Genomic DNA, 24,506 nt, shown 5'->3' on the forward strand with positions numbered 1-24,506 from the left:
TGACACACACACACGTTAATCTCTTCATCTACAACAAGTGTGTGTTTGAGTGTCAGACAGTCTGTCTTATGATTGAGTGTGTTATGTGTGTGTGTTATAATTATGTACATTTTATGTGCTTTTATGATTGTGTTTTGCATAAGTTCTCCAGACCTCATCCTTCACGGTCTGAGGCTCCAGTGCTCTGCTGATCCTGCAGCCCGGGACAGGGGTGGCCGGCTGAGCTGGGTGGGCGATGTTCTCCAGCTTGTTGAACGTACCTCCAGACCACAAACACTGGCCTGCCACCTCCCACTTCATCTTCTGATAGAACTGCACACCCAAATAATGAGTGGGTGAGATAGAATGTGAAAATGTGTGTTCCTAGCCAGATCTACAGGGGTATCTAGGGGGGAAGGGCTAGTGGGTCGATTTGGAATTCAGGATCAGTGCTTGTGAAGGACTTCAGTTCATACAAAGCTGACATTATTGCCCGGTTCAAAAATACACTACATCACCAAAAGTATGTGGACACCCCTTCAAATTAGTGGATTCGGCTATTTCAGTCACACCCGTTGCTGACAGGTGTATAAAATTGAGCACACAGCCATGCAATCTCCAAAGACAAACATTGGCAGTAGAATGGCTACAGCTACCTTGTCCCGGACCTGCTGTTTTCGACTCTCTGTACCGCACCTGCTGTCTCTAACTCTGAATGATCAGCTATAAAAAGCCAACTAACATTTACTCCTGAGGTGCTGACCTGTTGCACCCTCTACAACCACTGTGATTATTATTATTTGACCCTGCTGGTCATCTATGAACATTTGAACATCTTGGCCATGTACCGTTAGTCTCCACCTGGCACAGCCAGAAGAGGACTGGCCACCCCTCAGAGCCTGGTTCCTCTCTAGGTTTCTTCCTATGTTCCTGCCTTTCTAGGGAGTTTTTCCTAGCCACCGTGCTTCTACATCTGCATTGCTTGCTGTTTGGGGTTTTAGGTTGGGTTTCTGTATAGCACTTTGTGACATCAGCAGATGTAAAAAGGGCTTTATAAATACATTTGATTGATTGTCTTTCAACGTGACACCGTCATAGTATGCCACCTTTCCAACAAGTCAGTTTGTCAAATTTCTGCCCTGCTAGAGCTTCCCCGGTTAACTGCCCCTTAGTTCCAGTGAAGGGAAATCTTAACGATACAGCATACAATGACATTCTAGACGATTCTGTGCTTCCAACTTTGTGGCAACAAAAGTTGTTTCAGCATGACAATGCCCCCGTGCACAAAGCAAGGTCCATACAGAAATCGTTTGTCGAGATCGGTGTGGAAGAACTTGACTGGCCTGCATAGAGCCATGACCTCATCCCCATCGAACACCTTTGGGATGAATTAGAACACTGACTACGAGCCAGGCCTAAACAGCTAACATCAGTGCCCGATCTCACTAATGCTAGTGGCTGAATGGAAGCAAGTCCCCGCAGCAATGTTCCAACATCTAGTGAAAATCCTTCCCAGAAGAGTGGAGGCTGTTATAGCAGCAAAGGGGGGACCAACTCCATATTAATGCCCATGATTTTGGAATGAGATGTTCGACGAGCAGGTGTCCACATATACTTTTGGTCATGTAGTATCTCTAACCACTATACCTTTGTTTTTTTGCAGAACTGAAGGAACCTGATAATGATGATCATCGATCACTCATGAATTTCACTTTTTCTTCCTGTATTTGTCTGTATGTCCTTTGATTATGTGTTTTTATGTATGCACAAAGCCGCAAACCACATTTCCCCAAGGGGGTAATAAAGTCTTATCAGGGGTTCCCAAACTTTTTCACTCAGGCCCCCCTTCCAGCATTAGGGAACATCCCGCACCCCCCATGCACACACCACATGTATTTCTATGGCACAAGCACTGTTCATGACAGAAACTGTTCACATCCCTCTTCTTGGTGGAGAGAACATTTAGCAGGTTTAAAGCTTATTTCCTGCAATTCTACACATTTTGTCATGCGGTGCAGAGAACATTTTACAGTTTTAAAGCTCATTGTCTTGCAATTATATACATTTTGCCATGTCTAATGTGTATTCATTTGATATTTGAGTGACAAACATTACAACAAAATCTATGGGTTAAAAAACCTAGCTACGGCCTCCCGGGTGGCGCAGTGGTCTAGGGCACTGCATCGCAGTGCTAGCTGCGCCACCAGAGTCTCTGGGTTCGCGCCCAGGCTCTGTCGCAGCCGGCCGCGACCGGGAGGTCCGTGGGGCGACGCACAATTGGGCTAGCGTCGTCCGGGTTAGGGAGGGTTTGGCCGGTAGGGATATCCTTGTCTCATCGCGCTCCAGCGACTCCTGTGGCGGGCTGGGCGCAGTGCGCGCTAACCAAGGGGGCCAGGTACACGGTGTTTCCTCCGACACATTGGTGCGGCTGGCTTCCGGGTTGGAGGCGCGCTGTGTTAAGAAGCAGTGCGGCTTGGTTGGGTTGTGCTTCGGAGGACGCGTGGCTTTCGACCTTCGTCTCTCCCGAGCCCGTACGGGAGTTGTAGCGATGAGACAAGATAGTAATTACTAGCGATTGGATACCACGAAAATTGGGGAGAAAAGGGGAGAAAAAAAATTGTTTTTAAAATATTAAAAAACTAGCTAAAAAACAGCTGACATGGGTTAGATGATCTAGACATTTCTGACAAGTTATAAATAGTTCTAAGGTCTGCAATGACTGACATGACAAGAGCAAAACTGATGATGCACTACCCCATTTCGAAAGTGCACCTTGTGCATTCTAATATTACAACTTTCAAGAGCAAGTTGAAAGCCAAACTGAGCATCCCAAACATGCTCAATGAGTGACATGTCTAGTGAGTATGTAGGCCATGGAAGAACTGGGACATTTTCAGCTTCCAGGAATTGTGTAAAGATCCTTGCCACATGGGGCTGTGCATTATCATGCTGAAATATGAGGGGATGGCAGTGGATGAATGGCATGACAATGGGCCTCAGGATCTCGTCACGGTGTCTCTGTGCAAAATGCCATCAATAAAATGCAATTGTGTTCATTGTCCGTAGCTTATGACTGCCCATACCATAACCCCACCATGGGGCACTCTGTTCGCAACGTTGACATCAGCAAACCGCTCACCCACACAATGCCATCTGGCTGGTACAGTTGAAACCGGGATTCATCTGTGAAGAGCACACTTCTCCAGCGTGCCAGTGGCCATCGAAGGTGAGCATTTACTCACTGAAGTCGGTTACGACGCCAAACTGCAGTCAGATCAAGACCCTGGTGAGGACGAAGAGCACGCAGAGGAGCTACACAGAGATGGTAGTTTTTGCAGAAATTCTTGGCATGCTTATGTAACCAGTGTGAAATGGCTAACTAGTTAGCAGGGTGTGCGCTAATAGCGTTTCAATCGGTGACGTCACTCGCTCTGAGACCTTGAAGTAGTTGTACCCCTTGCTCTGCAAGAGCCGCGGCTTTTGTGGAGCGATGTGTAACGATGCTTCAAGGGTGACTGTTGTCTATGTGTGCAGAAGGTCCCTGGTTTGAGCCCAGGTAGGGGCAGAGAGAGGGACGGAAGCTATACTGTTACACATGGTCTGTGGTTGTGTGGCCGGTTGGACATACTGCCAAATGTTCTAAAATGACGTTTGAGGCGGCTTATGGTACAGAACATTAAATTATTTGGCAACAGCGCTGGTGGACATTCCTGTAGTCAGCATGCCAACTGTACGCTCCCTCAAAATGAGACATCTGTGCCATTGTGTGACAACACTTTTGTCCCCAGCACAAGGTCCACCTGTGTAATGATCATGCAGTTTAATCAGCATCTTGATATGCCACACCCGTCAGGTGGATGGATTATCTTGGCAAAGGAGAAATGCTCACTAACAGGGACGTAAACAAATTTGTGCACAAAATTGAGTGAAATAAGTTGTGCATTGGAACATTTCTGGGATATTTTATTTCAGCTCATGAAACCAACACTTAACATCTTGCGTTTATATTTGTTCAGTGTAGATGCATTTAAAGTGCTTAGATCCAAGCTTACACCTCCAAAAGAGCAAGCAGAGATTACTTTATGACTTTCACAGTATAGCTCTGAACTGCCATAATCTTAACTGTCCTGTACCCCTCTGTGATACTACACACTGGTAGTGGATGAGGTGAGTTACCCCCGCCCTCATCCTTACAATCTGAAGCGCTTTGATCACTAGGTCTGCGTCTGAAATGGTACATTATATTTCCAAGCGTGACATTTCAGACACAGAGGGTCATCACTAACTAAATCCGATCCACCACTATCCTTCCTGTACCTGCCTAGGCCCTTGATGAGGGCATACATCTGCCGGGTTGCTGGTGGCCTACGGCTGGCTGAGGTTGAATTGCAGGCACTTGGCAAAGGGCTGCCCGGCTCTGTAGATGCGCCTGTAGTTGAAGCCCTTGGCATGCTCGCGGCTGATGCCCACCGTGTCGGCGGTGCGGCTGTACAAGTCAGTGCCCTGGCTCTTCTTGCCCTGCAGGGTCATCCAGCCAAACACTGTGCAGCATGGACATACAGTAACTGGCTACATTTATTATTGTCAATGGATTTCTCAAGTATTCAGATATATGCCACCTTTTGTAACATGATGTATGTTGTGTAAAAATATATCTGTGACAAAATGCAAACAGACACTTAAATATTCTGACTGGGAATGTTCTGTAACATGAGTTCCCCATTAGATTGCCGACTTTCTTGGGCGCTTGCATAAACATTGTTTGGAAGTTGTCAGAAACTCACATTTCTGATGATTCTCATAAAATGAATGCTGCATCAAGCTGAGTATCAGTGCCAGGAGTGAGGTCTCACTGTGCATGCCAGCGAAGTGGGCCTCTCCTAGCCCGGTTAGCAATCCACAGCTCCTGGCAGTCCACGTCCATCCCCACCAGGTGGTACCCTGTACCATGGCCTTCAGCTCACTGCCCACTCGATCCCGCTGCACAGACAGCACGCAAAGGCTATGTCAGTGGTTCCATTAAAAATCTGTATTGTCCAGTCCACTTACGCCCTTTCCCCCCCATATTTTTTTCTCTCTATTCTCTTACCTGAGTGTTGCTGGCAGTCAGCCACGTTGGTTCCTCAGCCCTGCAGGTGACGGTTCCCGCAGTGAAGACCTGGGGCAGATGGCGCCATACTGCCCCTCCTCATGCCTGCTGACAGTGCGATGGAGCTCCCCTTTCCTCAGCCACACCACCTTCTGGGAGCTGCCAGGACACAGACATGATAACAACTGTACTTTAACCCTGTAGGATCAGTCCTTTCAGATGTTTTATTGTGTATGATCATGATGATTAGCAATGTAAATGCAGTATGTCTTCAACCATTGTTTTCTCCATTAAGTCAATTGAATTCCTATTTATGAAGTCATTCTTACATGCAACGGTCCACATACAGTGGAGCCTAGGTGTTTTCTGAGTGTTCCTCCAGAAGGAGATCTTATTGATCTCCAAAGCCCGGGTGGCGTTGGTGCCCCCCTGCCCCGCCCTCAGGGTCCCGTCCTCCATCTTGGACAGAAAGTCATTGGAGAAGGGGCTGCCCACGTTGTTGTCGTTTTCATCCTGTAGCCAAAACAGTCTCTTAAGCATTTATGAGTGCAACAGTGCCTCTTCAACCTCAGGAGGCTGAAGAAATTCAGCTTGGCCCCTAAGACCCTCAAACCTTTACAGATACACAATTGAAAGCATCCAGGCCTGTATCACCGCCTGGTACGGCAACTGCACCGCCAGCAATCGCAGGGCTCTCCAGAGGGTGGTGCGGTCTGCCCAACGCATCACCGGGAGCACACTGCCTGCCCTCCAGGACACCTACAGCACCTGATGTCACAGGAACACCAAAAAGTTTATCAAGGAAATCAACCACCCGAGCCATGGCCTGTTCTCCCCGCTATCATCCAGAAGGTGAGGTCAGTACAGGTGCACCAAAGGTGGGACCGAGAGGCTGAAAAACAACTTCTATCACAAGACCATCAGACTGTTAAATAGCCATCACTAGCCGGCTACCACCCGGTTACTCAACCCTAAAGATCATTAACCCTAAAGATCATTGCGGTAATAGTTGGTGTCGCGGCGGACCATAGAGAGAGCAGTGTTGCCCAAAAGTACACAATTTCATTGTAGCCCTGGACAAAGTCATTGAGGACTTGGTGATTAGTTAAGGTGTGCTTGTCCAGGGTTACAATAAAAATGTGTACTGTTGGGGGTACTCAAGGACCAGGGTTGGGAAACACAGAGAGGGTGCACTTGCCACAAGAATTGATCAATGTCAAAGAGAGGAGGTGTGCCCTCGTCCCATCTCTATGGAGAGGACAGTTCACCTCATTTCTCTTGGTCCTCGTCACGCTGCCGCCATTCTCCTCTGACACTCTCAAGATGACTCAACTCCACCTACAGGTCAGCACAGGAAAGACAACCACCTGTTGAACTATTTGACAGAAGAGCATATTTGATATTTGCACAGAATTCCTGGTTGATATGGGCAGTTCATTTTCTGTGTGTACTTCTTTATTACACAGTTATCATTGAATGTATACATTCCAGCTATTAAAAACGGTCATCCAGGAGGTGTCATGAAGACAGACCAATCCTGTGTTCACGCTTGTGCGACAGGGTTTTACCGTCTGCCACAGCGAGCTGTCGGTCAGCATGAGGTCATCAGAGGCCGTTATCCAAACACCTAGGCTGCTCCTTACCTTTCTGCTCACAGTACAGTCGTGGTCAAAAGTTGAGAATGACACAAATATTAATTTTCACAGGCTGGTGCCTCAGTTTGTATGATGGCAATTTGCATATACGCCAGAATGTTATGAAGAGTGGTCAGATTAATTGCAATTAATTTGCCATGCAAATGAACTGAATCCCCCAAAAATATTTCCACTGCATTTCAGCCCTGCCACAAAAGGACCCGCTGACATCATGTCAGTGATTCTCTCATTGACACAGGTGTGAGTGTTGACGAGGACAAGGCTGGAGATAACTCTGTCATGCTGATTGAGTTCGAATAACAGACTGGAAGCTTCAAAAGGAGGGTGGTGCTTGGAATCATTGTTCTTCCTCTGTCAATAATGGTTACCTGCAAGGAAACACGTGCCGTCATCATTGCTTTGCACAAAAATCCTTGCTTCACAGGCAAGGATATTGCTGCCAATAAGATTGCACCTAAATCAACCATTTATCGGATCATCAAGAACTTCAAGGAGAGCGGTTCAATTGTTGTGAAGAAGGCTTCAGGGCGCACAAGAAAGTCCAGCAGGCGCCAGGACCGTCTCCTAAAGTTGATTCAGCTGCGGGATCGGGGCACCACCAGTACAGAGCTTGCTCAGGAATGGCAGCAGGCAGGTGTGAGTGCATCTGCAGGCACAGTGAGGCGAAGACTTTGAGGATGGCCTGGTGTCAAGAAGGGCAGCAAAGAAGCCACTTCTCTCCAGGTAAAACATCAGGGACAGACTGATATTCTGCAAAAGGTACAGAGATTGGACTGCTGAGGACTGGGGTGAAGTCATTTTCTCTGATGAATCCCCTTTCCGATTGTTTGGGGCATCCGGAAAAAAGCTTGTCCGGAGAAGACAAGGTGAGCGCTACCATCAGTCCTGTGTCATGTGTAGTAGTAACATAAGCTAGCTGAACATTAAAAATAGACTTCTAAGACAATTGCACACACTAAGGATAGGGGAGAGCAGAACAAAGGGCAACTGGACACACTAATGCTAGAACAGACACATATAGTCTGACAAATTCCACTCAGGACACATACCAGAGACACGTAGGCGCCTAGGGAAATTGGACACCTAGATATATAGTCTGCTGATTCCCTTAAGTGCATGAGACTAGACATGTAGGCGCCTAAGAGAACAGCCACCATTATAAACTAATTGAAAGCAGATGGCGTTATAGGGCGTGAACAAGTAGGAAGCTTGAACTAAAGGATGATGGTGGGGAATGACTTCAGAAAGGAAACTTCATTTGCATAGGGGAGGGACATAATACTATGTGTGTATAAATATAGGAAATGGACTTCTGGGGGGGGTGTGTTCCGCGGGGTGTGTTCCGCGGGGACATGCCAGTGGGCTGTACAGTTGTAATAAAGAGCATGTTTGATTTTAAAAGTTCTGGTAAGCGTTGTATTTGAAAATGATTTTCCACGACAGATTTGGCGAGCTGAGCCAGGAGGGACAGGGACTGAGGAATGGCGTTCAGGGCTGGAGATAGTTTCTTTGGACAATCTGGCAAACAAGGGTGGCCGCCCAACTAGACGGTAAGCAAGTTCTTACAATAGTTGAAATGTTTGTGTAAGATTGCTTCAGAGATCCTGTCTCAGCGAGAGGGGCGCCATGTAAGTCTCTCTTTCAAATTTCCTAAAAAGAAACCAGTAAAAACGAAAGAACTTTTGAATTCAAATAAATTTGCATGTATGTGTAATTTGGGGAATTGTATTAAATATAAATGCATGCGCATGTATAGAAAATGAGTGAATAGGCGATGTGAACTTTGCTTGTGTTAGGTGTTTAGCGGAGTGGGCATGCATGCGCTCGTTCAGATCAGACCGTTCGAATGTGTAGCTTAAATGATGCGGTTGTTTGTGCATCTGGCTGAGAAGGCTGGCTGTGTAAAATATAGGGACAATTCAAAAGTAAATAGAACAATTCACATATCTAAAGATATGGTAAAAAGAATAAGTGGTGGCATTTTGAACATTAGAGCAAAAGTAGCTTATACGGTCAAAGCATAAATCAGTAGGTTGTAGGAAAACGTTAGCCCGATTGTGCGGCGTTCAACTGCAAAAGTAGCTTATACGGTCAAAGCATAAATCAGTAGGTTGTAGGAAAACGTTAGCCCGATTGTGCGGCGTTCAACTGCAAAAGTAGCTTATACGGTCAAAGCATAAATCAGTAGGTTGTAGGAAAACGTTGGCCCGATTGTGCGGCGTTCAACTGCAAAAGTAACTTATACGGTCAAAACATAAATCAGTAGTTAAATAAATATTCATAGTTTCCGCTCTGAAAGGAGGACTGTACGGGTGAAATATGTAGGTGCAGGAAAAACGTTGGCCCGATTGTGCGGCGTTCAAATGCAAAAGAAATCCTGCGAATAAAAAACCGCTCTGTCTAGCTAACAAGGTTTTGTAATTCAGTAGGTCACGCCACAATACTACTCTAATAATAGAAGAAAAGATCAGTATTGGGGGGGTGAATAGGATATGAAGACAAGCTGATCCGATTAGACAGTAGTCTCGTCATATTGTAGAAATCTTAGCAGTCTAGGCTTATGTAGGAGGAAGTGAATTAAGTCAATAAAGAAAGACTAAGTTGTTTTGAGGTAAAAACAAAGGGATTGAATGAACGGATGAAACATAAAAGTATGAATGAAAATGTTGTAAATAATGAGTAGATCTGTGTAAAAAAAATAATAAAAGGAACATTGGGAAGGAAAGACAAGTTGTGTGTGTGTGTTTAGGCAGAGCGTCCAGAGGAGGAGTGCGCAGTCTTCCTGTGACAGAGTAGAACGTGGAGGAAGGGTGCCTCTAAATACTAAGATAGAGGGAACGAAATTAAGAAACATCGAAGTAAAAATAAGTTGTAATCAAGGATAAAAACACTGATGTGATAAAGTAATAAGCGATCATAGTAGAATTACTAAAAACGGTGTCAAAACAAATAATAAATAAAAATACTTAAAAAGGCGTTAACCGAATAGTATAAATACGGATAGAAAAGTGTGTAACAAAACAGAAAGTAGGAGCGCCAATAAATTGAAATTATACTATAAAGTTAAAAATGAATCTAGGTAGGTTAAGATAAATAGTGAAATCCAGGACATAAGAATTTACGTACTGTGAAACAAAGAAAGAGGGAAAGACACTCTGTGTCTACAGAAGCTACGGTCTAAAAATAGCCTGCAGGGTAGACAGCGGTGCAAAATCGAGTGGCCAGGATAAAAAGGAGAACAGGGGTGGCTTGACTCACTAGTAAATTGACCATAGGATCAAACAATAAGAATATGGAGAAGAGGTAAGAAAGTAGAGACAAAATAAATAAATAAAGGTAATAGTAAGACGTTAGATAGAGATCTTAACGGAGCGGGCAGTGGACCTGTGTGGCTCAGTTGGTAGAGCATGGGCAGGTCCTGGCTGGACGGCTCTGGCAGATCCTGGCTGGACGGCTCTGGCAGGTCCTGGCTGGACGGCTCTGGCAGGTCCTGGCTGGACGGCTCTGGCAGGTCCTGGCTGGACGGCTCTGGCAGGTCCTGGCTGGACGGCTCTGGCAGGTCATAGCAGGACGGCTCTGGCAGGTCATAGCAGGACGGCTCTGGCAGGTCATGGCAGGACGGCTCTGGCAGGTCATGGCAGGACGGCTCTGGCAGGTCATGGCAGGACGGCTCTGGCTGGTCATGGCAGGACGGCTCTGTAGGGAGGAGAAGGAGAGACAGCCTGGTGCGTGGTCTAGGCACTGGCTGCGCTGGAGAGGAGGAAACAGCTGGAGAGAGAACCCGGAGAGACAGCCTGGTACGGGGGGCTGCCACCGGAGGACTGGTACATGGAGGTGGCACCGGGTATACCGGACCGTGAAGGAGGACACGTGCTCTTGAGCACCGAGCCTCCCCAACCTTACCAGGTTGAATGGTCCCCGTAGCCCTGCCAGTGCGGCGAGGTGGAATAGCCCGCACTGGGCTATGCAGGCGAACCGGGGACACCACCTGTAAGGCTGGTGCCATGTACGCCGGCCCGAGGAGACGTACTGGAGACCAGATACGTTGGGCCGGCTTCATGGCACTCGGCTCGATGCCCAACTTAGCCCTCCCAGTGCGGCAAGGTGGAATAGCCCGCACTGGGCTAAGCACGCGTACTGGGGACACCGTGCGCTTTACCGCATAACACGGTGTCTTACCAGTACGACGCCTTCTACCTCCACGGTAAGCACGGGGAGTTGGCTCGGGTATCCTACCCGGCTTTGCCACACTCCTCGTGTGCCCCCCCCCAATAAATTTTTGGGTCTGACTCACGGGCTCCCAACCGCGTCGACGCGCTGCCTCCTCATACCAGCGCCTCTCAGCCTTCGCTGCTTCCAACTCCTCCTTGGGACGGCGATATTCCCCTGGCTGAGCCCAAGGTCCTCTACCATCCAGCGAACAATCCAAAAAGACTGACAAGGTTTGAATCTCTGTTCCACCTCAACTTATAACAGAAGCTGGAGAACTGAAGTCTATCTCAATCATAAGGATCAAACCCTTACCGGAGATGGCACTCTGTGGATGGACACATCACCAAACAAAGGGACAAGTCGTTTGGGATCCGAAAGGATGTGACCTGACATTAATCAAAGAAAAAGACGAGAGGGTGCTCATCATGAATCAGATTGAACCAGTTGAAGGTGAAGAATTAATAGTTGAAATAACAAGAACAACAGTGACCGAAGGGAGTAGCACCATGGTCATTAAGATTGATCCTACCCCTGCACCTGAACAGGAAGAACCTGTGACAACGACAAGGGTGGCGGCTGCTGTGACGACCACAGTAGCTACCACTGAGATGACATCGACCTCCCTTACCAAGCAGATCACTGTACCCACAAAGCAACCTGAGACATCAGAGTCAGGAGAGTTTTTTACTGACATTTGGAACTTTCTGATAAACTCTAATGATCTACCTCAAGATAAGAACATTGAAAAAGCGACAGAATTAGATATATTAGAACCACTCAAGGACAGCACACGAGAAGAAGTAGTGAAGAACGAGTGGTCCAAATGGGCTAAGTATATGACAAACAAACACAGAATGGACAATTGTATTTTGTGTAGAAAATCACATTTGTCTGATCTTTTAATAGTTTCTGAACTGTCATCATTTAAAAACTGTGTAAGTTGGAAAAAGGACCATTGTACCAATAGAAAGTATTCTATTCCCTTGTGTGACATAGAATATAGGATTGCTCTGGGTAAGCACTAGGGGTAAAACTATGTTGAATAAGACCATGTTGGGAGACAATGATTGTGATGCCTATAACATTAGGACTGAATTAACTGTACCTCTATTAGACAGAGGTACCGTGATTGAAGGAAAATATGAATGTTTTTACAGACACCACACCGAAGGAATTGATGTAGGAAACACCACAGTAGAAGTGATACTATTTGGGTGTTAGAGAATGTGGGAGTTCGTAAAAGTAATGATAAAGGGTTGATTATGAATAGAAAAGGGTTGTGTGGTCACATAACTCAGGTTGCACCGTCTCTCACTATGCTAAAGAATCAAGACAGAGGTATTGCGGATAATTTCTGGATGTGTGGAAAAAACAAATTGTTGAATGTATTGCCTAATGAATGGATTGGTCTTTGTGTCTTAGTTAGAACAATTCAACAGGTTACCATTATTAAATCACCCCACGATGACTCTGTTAATTCTAGAGTTAAAAGGAAGTATGAGGAAGACCCTGAGGTATACCTTGATGCAATTGGCCAGCCTAGAGGTGTACCTCGAGAGTTCAAGGCAAGAGATGAAGTTAAATCAGGATTTGAATCTATGTTTTTGTGGATGACACCAAATAAAAATTTAGAGTGGATTAATTATATATATTATAACCAACAGATGTTCATTAACTATACTGATTCGGCTCCAACGGCGTTGGAGGAACAGGTACAGGCTACCAGTAAAATGACTTGGCGAAATAGACAGGCTCTCCATTGGCTCTTAGCGGAGAAGGGTGGAGTTTGTGTCATGTTTGGGGATGACTGTTGCACCTTTATTCCCAATATTGCTATGGACAAACTCAAAGGATTATGAGCAGAAGTAAAGGCTAATACTGGTTTAGACTCCCTTGTATGGGATTGGTTAGTCCTAGCGTTAGGAAAGTGGGGAGCCATGTTTGCTAGGATGGCCATCGTGTTGGAAGGAGGGTTATTGACTCTGGGTATTGTAGTTTGTTGTGTTATACCCCTGGTAAAGTTAATTGTGGTTCAGACAACAGTTAAACAGATGTCTGTAATGAGAGATGACTCTCCTGTGGTGATTAATTTTGTACCGGGAAGCCCAGGCAATTATACCAATAAGTATGGAAAGCCTTGCAATGCGGTTGGAGGACCTCTTGACTGCCCCTTTGGTAATCCTAACTGTCTCTATGAAGTGATTGGGGGGTTGGTCATGCGTGTCACGATTTTCGTAAGGATGATTTCCATGTATATGTTCAATTACCCAGTTCAGATATATGTTTACTTATACATGTCCACAAAAAGTGTCATTTGCGTCACTATTGCAAGTGGTGTACAAAAATTCATGAGGATGGTCATAACCATCACCCAGAACCTTTTTTCTGTGCCATGTGTTAAAGAGGAGATTGTCTTATTTGTAAGGATGTTGTTGAACTGTTTGGTCTAGTTAGGTTTTCTTTAATGTTTCTGATTGAATCTTTTACTCTTATGAATATTGGAGATGTTTGGTCTAGTTGGTTTATATGCTTCACTTTGTTTTTATTTTTTGTATTTTCTTGTTTATCATAGGTTTTTTCATTTACCATCCCATAGTCTTATTTGTATCATTTATGTGGCTTAATAGCCCCAGAGGGGGGATTGTAGTAGTAACATAAGCTAGCTGAACATTAAAAATAGACTTCTAAGACAATTGCACACACTAAGGATAGGGGAGAGCAGAACAAAGGGCAACTGGACACACTAATGCTAGAACAGACACATATAGTCTGACAAATTCCACTCAGGACACATACCAGAGACACGTAGGCGCCTAGGGAAATTGGACACCTAGATATATAGTCTGCTGATTCCCTTAAGTGCATGAGACTAGACATGTAGGCGCCTAAGAGAACAGCCACCATTATAAACTAATTGAAAGCAGATGGCGTTATAGGGCGTGAACAAGTAGGAAGCTTGAACTAAAGGATGATGGTGGGGAATGACTTCAGAAAGGAAACTTCATTTGCATAGGGGAGGGACATAATACTATGTGTGTATAAATATAGGAAATGGACTTCTGGGGGGGGTGTGTTCCGCGGGGTGTGTTCCGCGGGGACATGCCAGTGGGCTGTACAGTTGTAATAAAGAGCATGTTTGATTTTAAAAGTTCTGGTAAGCGTTGTATTTGAAAATGATTTTCCACGACACATGCCAACAGTAAAGCATCCTGAGACCATTCATGTGTGGGGTTGCTTCTCAGCCATGGGAGTGGGCTCACTCACAATTTTTCCTTAGAACACAGCCATGAATAAAGAATGGTACCAACACATCCTCCGAGAGCAACTTCTCCCAACCATCCAGGAACAGTTTGGTGACAAACAATGCATTTTCCAGCATGATGGAGCACCTTGCCATAAGGCAAAAGTGGCTCAGAGAACAAAACATCGATATTTTGGGTCCATGGCCAGGAAACTCCCCAGACCTCAATCCCATTGAGAATTTGTGGTCAATCCTCAAGAGGCAGGTGGACAAACAAAAACCCACAAACTCCAAGCATTGATTATGCAAGAATGGGCTGCCATCAGTCAGGATGTGGCCCAGAAGTTAATTGACAGCATGCCAGGGCGGATTGCAGAGGTCTTGAAAAAGGGTCAACACTGCAAATATTGACTCTTTGCATCAACTTCATGTAATTGTCAATAAAAGCCTTTGACACTTATGAAATGCTTGTAATTATACTTCAGTATTCAATAGTAACATCTGACAAAAATATCTAAAGACACTGAAGCAGCAAACTTTGTGGAAATTAATATTTGTGTCATTCTCAAAACTTTTGGCCATGACTGTACTCTGTACACTCTCGATGGCCCTGCAAGTCACAGAAACATACATACACACACATACATATATATATACAGTGGGGAGAACAAGTATTTGATACACTGCCGATTTTGCAGGTTTTCCTACTTACAAAGCATGTAGAGGTCTGTAATTTTTATCATAGGTACACTTCAACTATGAGAGACGGAATCTAAAACAAAAATCCAGAAAATCACATTGTATGATTTTTAAGTAATTAATTTGCATTTTATTGCATGACATAAGTATTTGATACATCAGAAAAGCAGAACTTAATATTTGGTACAGAAACCTTTGTTTGCAATTACAGAGATCATACGTTTCCTGTAGTTCTTGACTAGGTTTGCACACACTGCAGCAGGGATTTTGGCCCACTCCTCCCTACAGATCTTCTCCAGATCCTTCAGGTTTCGGGGCTGTCGCTGGGCAATACGGACTTTCAGCTCCATCCAAAGATTTTCTATTGGGTTCAGGTCTGGAGACTGGCTAGGCCACTCCAGGACCTTGAGATGCTTCTTACGGAGCCACTCCTTAGTTGCCATGGCTGTGTGCTTCGTGTCGTTGTCATGCTGGAAGACCCAGCCACGACCCATCTTCAATGCTCTTACTGAGGGAAGGAGGTTGTTGGCCAAGATCTCGCGATACATGGCCCCATCCATCCTCCCCTCAATACGGTGCAGTCGTCCTGTCCCCTTTGCAGAAAAGCATCCCCAAAGAATGATGTTTCCACCTCCATGCTTCACGGTTGGGATGGTGTTCTTGGGGTTGTACTCATACTTCTTCTTCCTCCAAACACGGCGAGTGGAGTTAGACCAAAAAGCTCTATTTTTGTCTCATCAGACCACATGACCTTCTCCCATTCCTCCTCTGGATCATCCAGATGGTCATTGGCAAACTTCAGACAGGCCTGGACATGCACTGGCTTAAGCAGGGGGACCTTGCGTGCGCTGCAGGATTTTAATCCATGACGGCGTAGTGTGTTACTAATGGTTTTCTTTGAGACTGTGGTCCCAGCTCTCTTCAGGTCATTGACCAGGTCCTGCCGTGTAGTTCTGGGCTGATCCCTCACCTTCCTCATGATCATTGATGCCCCACGAGGTGAAATCTTGCATGGAGCCCCAGACCGAGGGTGATTGACCGTCATCTTGAACTTCTTCCATTTTCTAATAATTGTGCCAACAGTTGTTTCCTTCTCACCAAGCTGCTTGCCTATTGTCCTGTAGCCCATCCCAGCCTTGTGCAGGTCTACAATTTTATCCCTGATGTCCTTACACAGCTCTCTGGTCTTGGCCATTGTGGAGAGGTTGGAATCTGTTTGATTGAGTGTGTGGACAGGTGTCTTTTATACAGGTAACGAGTTCAAACAGGTGCAGTTAATACAGGTAATGAGTGGAGAACAGGAGGGCTTCTTAAAGATAAACTAACAGGTCTGTGAGAGCCGGAATTCTTACTGGTTGGTAGGTGATCAAATACTTATGTCATGCAATAAAATGCAAATTAATTATTTAAAAATCATACAATGTGATTTTCTGGATTTTTGTTTTAGATTCCGTCTCTCACAGTTGAAGTGTACCTATGATAAAAATTACAGACCTCTACATGCTTTGTAAGTAGGAAAACCTGCAAAATCGGCAGTGTATCAAATACTTGTTCTCCCCACTGTATATATACACACACACACACTTCCTCTGGTGGATGCACGTATAGTACACCCAGTGATGTACTGCTAAAAAAATAACAAATCAATAGGTTGACTGATTAAAACTAATTCATTCAGTAATGCTTATTGGCTTATTGACTCATCCCTGTGCTGCCTTTGTCTTTTGTCTCCATTTCCCCTGGTGCCCGTGTCCCTGAGCTGTTTGTTGTTCTGACCTACCTATGGGGCACACACTCCGTGGCATCCTCCCCCTGGGGTTCCATCATGTTGTCCCTGCAGCCAGGCCCCATGAAAAATTAAAGGAGAGCCACACTCTTGGAGCTCAGATGCAATCATTTAACTACCTAATAACCAACGTTTCAACAGACAAGCTGTCTTCATCAGGGTATAATGACAAACACTGTGGAGTGACTAGTTTATATAGTGTCAAAGGACACACACAGGTGTCTGTAATCATGGCCGGGTGTGGCCTGATATCATTGGTTAATTCTCAGATATAAAAATAACATACCAAAAACATGAAAGGATAGCATACGATCATAGATCAAATTTGGCTACATAGGCCTACAAACATTTACAATAGCAAAATCACAAGAATCACAAGAATGGCTTCAGATCAAAGTCTACGTTGAGGCCGAAGGGAGCAAGGGTCTTTAAATTAAAGATCCAGGCAGCCTTTCGTTTTAACAATAAATGGTTGAGGTCACCCCCTCTCCCAGGGAGGGTTACATGTCCGATGCCGATATAACGAAGGGACTAAATCGAGTGGTTTGCTTCCCAAAAAGTGGTCCGCAGCTGGATAAGTCGAGTTTTTGCACCTAATGTTGCTACGATGCTCTGAGATTCGTATTTTTAATTTCCGCTTTGTTTTACACACATTATTTATACCACAAAAACAAGTTATAAGATAAATAACTGCCTTAGTGGAGCACGTGATAACACCTTCGATTGGGATCTGTTTCCCTGTTTGGGGGTGTTTGAAGGATCTACATTTATAAGTTCCATTGCATTGAGCGCAGCCATTACACTTGTAGTTTCCATCTGGTAGGGGCCCAAATATACGCTGTGCAGGGATATCTTGGGGTGGTAAATCAGAGTTTACCAATTGATCTCAGAGATTTCTGCCCCGCGAGAATACGACCAAGGGAGGGTCCGAAAACACCTTACCGATACTGTCATCGGATCTTAGAATGTGCCAATGTTTGTGAACAATTCTCTTCATTTTTTCAGAGCACTTCGAATAGCAGGTAGTTAGAACGCATGAATGCTTCTTTTTGCGAGACTGTCCTTGAAAAAGATCATGTCTCGGTTGTTATGAATTTTATGAATAAATGACTAAACGATGTATACATTTAACTATAACTATAACTAATTGAATTCTACCCTGTTTTTCTATATTGATAAATAATGTTAGTTCATAAGAAAGAGGTTATGTAGTATGTACATGGGAAGAAAGGAATGTCTGTGTGTGCCTAAAGAAAACTAAGTGGATCATTAACCTATGTTTGAACCGACCAAGCTATAACTCTGTGGAGATAAGAGAAGACAGCAAGAGCCACTCTAGGTTTTCCGTATCTGGGGGGGACTGGAACTGTCAGCTAAGTGGTAATAAACTGTGGTGAGACTTCAGGAGATAATCCAGATATAGTGTGTAATGTATGTGCGTTAGTGTGTTGGAATGGACTTTTGGTCAGCTTTGTCCTTGTCGAAGAAGAGGAGGGACATTTAGAAAGCTATGACGCTGTGTGTGATATATAAACTAATGTAGATGTTTTTTTGAGTAGAGATCTCTCAAGAATAAACGCTATTGATTAATTTGGTGGCTGGTCTTTGTCTATTTTATGCAAATAAGAACCTTACAAATTCTTATAAACTGACAGAGTGTTTTCATTGTTATAATTAAACGAACACATAGGAATCAAATTCCTTTATCAGGTTTGTTTTGAATTTTCTCAATAGCAGTATTAATCTGACCATTTTTGTACCCCCTCTCCTTGAATTTTCTTTGCGTCTCAGCTATATTTCTGTCGAAATCTGATTGTTTTTTGCAAATTATTTTGATTCAACAGAATTGGATGTAGGGCAAACTGCTTTTCAAGGGAAGCGGGTGACAACTATCAGTCCCTCAACAAACTATTACAAACTATTACGATCAGTAGATTTCCTGTAAAGATCAATGTATAGAACATTATCCTCACAGATCAGAAGATCAAGGCAACTAATTTGACGTGTGTCAGATTGCATAGTAAATCTCAGATGCTCAGAACAAGAGTTAAGAAAAGCATGTAATGCCTGGAGCCGTTTTGCATCACCCCTCCAAAGAACAAAAATATCATCAATATACCATTTCCAAATAATGATGTTAGGCAAGAAAACTTTTTTGAGAGGATTGAAAATTGACTGTTTCTCCATGTAACCCACATACAACTTAGCATAGTTAGGAGCCATGGGGGATCCCATAGCAGTACCCTTCGTCTGAATAAAGAAATCATTTAGAAACATGAAGTAGTTGTGTGTGAGTACTATTTCAGACAATGTTATAATGCGTGCACAGGAAGGTAGTTCATTAGGGTCACGTTGCAGAAGAACAGGTTCCATAGCTTCAATACCGCCCTCGTGTAGAATATTCGTATATAACGACTCAACATCAAAAGTAACTAACAAAGTATTATCAGGGAGAGGATCAAGAGATTCAATAATAGAGATCATGCCTACCCATGTGAGAGACGCAGACTCGGTCTCAACCTTTAAGTCTTTACTGAAGACTTATCTCTTCAGTAGGTCATATGATTGAGTGTAGTCTGGCCCAGGAGTGTGAAGGTGAACGGAAAGGCTCTGGAGCAACGAACCGCCCTTGCTGTCTCTGCCTGGCCGGTTCCCCTCTCTCCACTGGGATTCTCTGCCCCTAACCCTATTACAGGGGCTGAGTCACTGGCTTACTGGTGCTCTTTCATGCCGTCCCTAGGAGGGGTGCGTCACTTGAGTGGGTTGAGTTACTGACGTGATCTTCCTGTCTGGGTTGGCGCCCCCCCTTGGTTTGTGCTGTGGTGGAGATCTTTGTGGGCTATACTCGGCCTTGTCTCAGGATTGTAAGTTGGTGGTTGAAGATATCCCTCTAGTGGTGTGGGGGCTGTGCTTTGGCAGAGTGGGTGGGGTTATATCCTTCCTGTTTGGCCCTGTCCGGGGGTATCATCGGATGGGGCCACAGTGTCTCCTGACCCCTCCTGTCTCAGCCTCCAGTATTTATGCTGCAGTAGTTTATGTGTCGGGGGGCTAGGGTCAGTTGGTTATACCTGGAGTACTTCTCCTATCTTATCCAGTGTCCTGTGTGAATTTAAGTATGCTCTCTCTAATTCTCTCGTTCTCTCTTTCTTTCTCTCTCTCGGAGAACCTGAGTCCTAGGACCATACGTCACGGCAAACCGGGCATGATGACTCCTTGCTGTCCCCAGTCCACCTGGCCTTGCTGCTGTTCCAGTTTCAACTGTTCTGCCTGCTGTTATGGAACCCCTACCTGTTCAACTCTTAATGATCGGCTAGAAAAGCCAACTGACTTTTATTCCTGATTATTATTTGACCATGCTTGTCATTTATGAACATTTTGAAAATCTTGGCTCTCTCTAATTCTCTCCTTCTCTCTTTCTTTCTCTCTCTCGGAGGACCGGAGCCCTAGGACCATACGTCAGGACTACCGGGCATGATGACTCCTTGCTGTCCCCAGTCCGCCTGGCCCTGCTGCTATTCCAGTTTCAACTGTTCTGCCTGCGGTTATGGAACCCCTACCTGTCCCAGACCTGCTGTTTTCAATTCTTAATGATCGGCTATGAAAAGCCAACTGACATTTATTCCTGACTATTATTTGACCATGCTTGTCATTTATGAACATTTTGAAAATCTTGGCTCTCTCTAATTCTCTCCTTCTCTCTTTCTTTCTCTCTCTCGGAGGACCTGAGCCCTGGGACCGTGCGTCGGGGCTGCCGGGCGTGATGGCTCCTTGCTGTCCCCAGTCCACCTGGCCCTGCTGCTATTCCAGTTTCAGCTGTTCTGCCTGCGGTTATGGAACCGCCACCTGTCCCGGACCTGCTATTTTCAACTCTTGATGATCGGCTATGAAAAGCCAACTGAAAATTATTCATGATTATTATTTGACCATGCTTGTCACTTATGAACATTTTGAACATCTTGGCATAGTTCTGTTATAATCTCCACCCAGCGCAGCCAGAAGAGGACTGGCCACCCCTCATAGCCTGGTTCCTCTCTAGGTTTCTTCCTAGGTTTTGGCCTTTCTAGGGAGTTTTTCCTAGCCACCGTGCTTCTACACCTGCATTGCTTGCTGTTTGGGGTTTTAGGCTGGGTGTCTGTACAGCACTTCGAGATATTAGCTGATGTACGAAGGGCTATATAAAATAAACTTGATTGATTGATTGATTGAGATCATACTGCTGGTGTCCTTTCGCCTCTAGATTTACCAGGTTGCCCCAGCCATGCTGCTCCGTGCAGTGCAGGGGGAAGCCGTCCCACGTCAGCCCCATCAGCTTGGGAGTCACCCGCATCGACCGCCTGCTTTGGCGACCAGCTCTCCTCCCCCGACATCTTCACACACAACTTACGATACCACCTGGTAAAGTAAGAAGGAATGGACTATGGCCCTTTCTCAATGGGATTTCCTTGACTCACTTTTCACCATATAGGAAAAAGTCCTAGTGTCCATCGCAACAGACCTTCTTCTCCAGTGCATTTTGAGGCGAGGGGAAAGGATGCAAGGCATTAAGGAAAGAGAAATTGAGAAAGAGCCCAAATGGGAATTTGAAGAGTGAAATGGGGAAAATAACATTAGTGGGTGTTGCCTGATGTATGTCACAGCCACAGTTATCTGTACCATGGTGTTATTGTGCTATATTAGTTAGCATTTAGCAAGATGGAGCTCCACAAGGGGCCCAGTCCAGCCTAGCTCACCCAGGATGTCCAGGCAGGTGCTGTTTCTTTTTGGGAAGCCAGCTAACCGTCTCCTTCAGCCTCTCCAGAGCCTCCCTACTGGGGCACCGCCCTGCAATCTCCTCCTTAGTGGGAGGGACCTAGGTCTGACAGCACAACACCACAGCTAGAGTAGTATCTTTGATGAGAGTTGTGTTTGTGATGCTAACGTTAGCTCACGAATGTGAGGATGTCTGAGTTGGATAGCGTGCACTGCAGCACAACGGGAAGCTGTGAACCAGATGATTTGATTACTGCCGGCCGTGATTAGACTGTGCCAGGCAGTGGTCCTGTGTGGGCAGGGTTGAAATCAAAACCCATCTCTCATGTAAATTGTGACATTCTCAGTTACACAGATCTCATAAAATTCAGTTTTGGAATATACTGACTTTGTGACCAAAATTATTAACTTTGTAGTCATTTTGACACTAGAATAAATGTTTAATTCATATTGATGCCACACAGGCTGTTTTCCACCAGAGAAGTTGTTTTTTCGGTTCAGTCGCTCTTTAATGCTTTGGTTTGGCCATATATTTTCATCCTGACAACTACTTGGAGAGGATGGGCAATCTACTCTGCGATTGCTATATCCATTATTTTTTATTTTAAGTAAATGATATCATACAGTTGAAGTCGGAAGTTTACACACACTTAGGTTGGAGTCATTAAAACTCGTTTTTCAATCACTCCACAAATTTCTTAACAAACTATGGTTTTGGCATGTCGGTTAGGACATCTACTTTGTGCATGACACGAGTAATTTTTCCAACAATTGTTTACAGACAGATTATTTCACTTAGAATTCACTGCATCACAATTCCAGTGGGTCAGATGTTTACATACACTAAGTTGACTTTGCCTTTAAACAGCTTGGAAAATGACAGAAAATGATGTCATGGCTTTAGAAGCTTCTGATAGGCTAATTGACATCATTTGAGTAAATTGGAGTTGTACCTGTGGATGTATTTCAAGGCCAACCTTCAAATGCCGTGCCTCTTTTCTTGAACCAAGCCTGGTTCATCCTTGGGGGCAATTTCCAAACGCCTGAAGGTACCATGTTCATCTGTACAAACAATAGTACGCAAGTATAAACACCATGGGACCACGCAGCTGTCTTTCCGCTCAGGAACGAGACGTGTTCTGTCTCCTACAGATGAAAGTACTTTGGTGCGAAAAGTTCAAATCAATCCCAGAACAACAGCAAAGGACCTTGTGAAGATGCTGGAGGAAACAGGTACAAAAGTATCTCTATCCACAGTAAAATGAGTCCTATATCGACATAACCTGAAAGGCCGCTCAGCAAGGAAGAAGCCACCGCTCCAAAACCGCCATAAAAAAGCCAGACTACAGTTTGCAACTGCACATGGGAACAAAGATCGTACTTTTTGGAGAAATGTCCTCTGGTCTGAAGAAACAAAATTAGTACTGTTTGGCCATAATGACCATTGTTATGTTAGGAGGAAAAAGGGGGAGGCTTGCAAGCCGAAGAACACCATCCCAACCGTGAAGCACGGGGGTGGCAACATCATGTTGTGGGGGTGCTTTGCTGCAGGAGGGACTGGTGCACTTCACAAAATAGATGGCATCAAGAGGAAGGAAAATTATATGGATATATTGAAGCAACATCTCAAGACATCAGTCAGGAAGTTAAAGCTTGGTCGCAAATGGGTCTTCCAAATGGACAATGACCCCAAGCATACTTCCAAAGTTGTGGCAAAATGGCTTAAGGTCAACAAAGTCAAGGTATTGGAGTGGCCATCACAAAGCCCTGACCTCAATCCTATAGAAGATTTGTGGGCAGAACTGAAAAAGCGTGTGCAAGCAAGGAGGCCTACAAACTTGTGTCAGTTACACCAGCTCTGTCAGGAGGAATGGGCCAAAATTCACCCAACTTATTGTGGGAAGCTTGTGGAAGGCTACTCAAAACATTTGACCCAAGTTAAACAATTTAAAGGCAATTCTACCAAATACTAATTGAGTGTATGTAAACTTTTGACCCACTGGGAATGTGATGAAAGAAATAAAAGCTGAAATAAATCATTCTCTCAACTAGTATTCTGACATTTCACATTATTACATTAAAGTGGTGATCCTAACTGACCTAAGACATGGAATATTTACTCGGATTAAATGTCAGGAATTGTGAAAAACTGAGTTTAAATGTATTTGGCTAAGGTGTATGTAATCTTCTGACTTCAATTGTACATATTAATGCCCATGATTTTGGAATAAGATGCTCGACTAACAGGTGTCCACATAGTTTTGGTCATGTAGTCTATGTCATACAAGCACTCACCACTAACTAGCTAAACTCAGCAAAAAAAGAAACGTCCTCTGTCAACTGCGTTTCATTTTCACCAAACTTATTAACATGTGTAAATATTTGTATGAACATAAGATTCAACAACTGAGACATAAACTGGACAAGTTCCACAGACATGTGACTAACAGAAGTGGAATAATGTGTCCCTGAACAAAGGGGGGGGGGGGTCAAAATCAAAAGTAACAGTCTGTATCTGGTGTGGCCACCAGCTGCATTAAGTACTGCAGTGCATCTCCTCCTCATGGACTGCACCAGATTTGTCAGTTCCTGCTGTGAGATGTTACCCCACTCTTCCACCAAGGCCAATAAAGACATACAAACACGACAACAACATTCAAAACCATTTGTTAACCATTGAGTTTATTTTGTAACTTCGGGAAGGAAATAACCAAAGCCAATCAAGGGAAGGAGAGCTGAGGAATGAGCTTGTTAACTGATAGATCGGCAACAGCAACATTTCTACAAGTATGGAACCATTGCAAATCAATAGTTTTCTGTGTACTTCTACTAATCGTGAGGCTAGAAGACAGAGAGTACTGATCATGGACCCTTCCTCCCGCCAAGGCCGACCTACTTTCTTCATGTGTTCTTTGACCTCCTGGAGGCCCCGCCACAGCGTGAGCTGGAACCCAGTTAGACCAGAGATGGCCATGTGGAGACTCATTGTGTCCAGGAAACTAGCCTTCGAACCCTGTGGGACAGAGAACATATACAGAGGCTGTGTTTCAATCCAAGGCAGCTACCTGCTGCCTACCTGCTTCCACTGGAAGCATC

At 44.7% G+C, this 24,506-nt stretch overlaps 1 pseudogene; it reads right to left on the reverse strand.

Moving 5' to 3' along the window:
- The window catches only part of LOC139530934 (DNA polymerase subunit gamma-1-like), a 28,831-nt pseudogene that overhangs the window by 1,825 nt on the left and 2,500 nt on the right, over positions 1 to 24,506 (reverse strand).

Source organism: Salvelinus alpinus, chromosome 9 (genome assembly GCF_045679555.1).
Source record: "Salvelinus alpinus chromosome 9, SLU_Salpinus.1, whole genome shotgun sequence".
Taxonomy (NCBI): domain Eukaryota; kingdom Metazoa; phylum Chordata; class Actinopteri; order Salmoniformes; family Salmonidae; genus Salvelinus; species Salvelinus alpinus.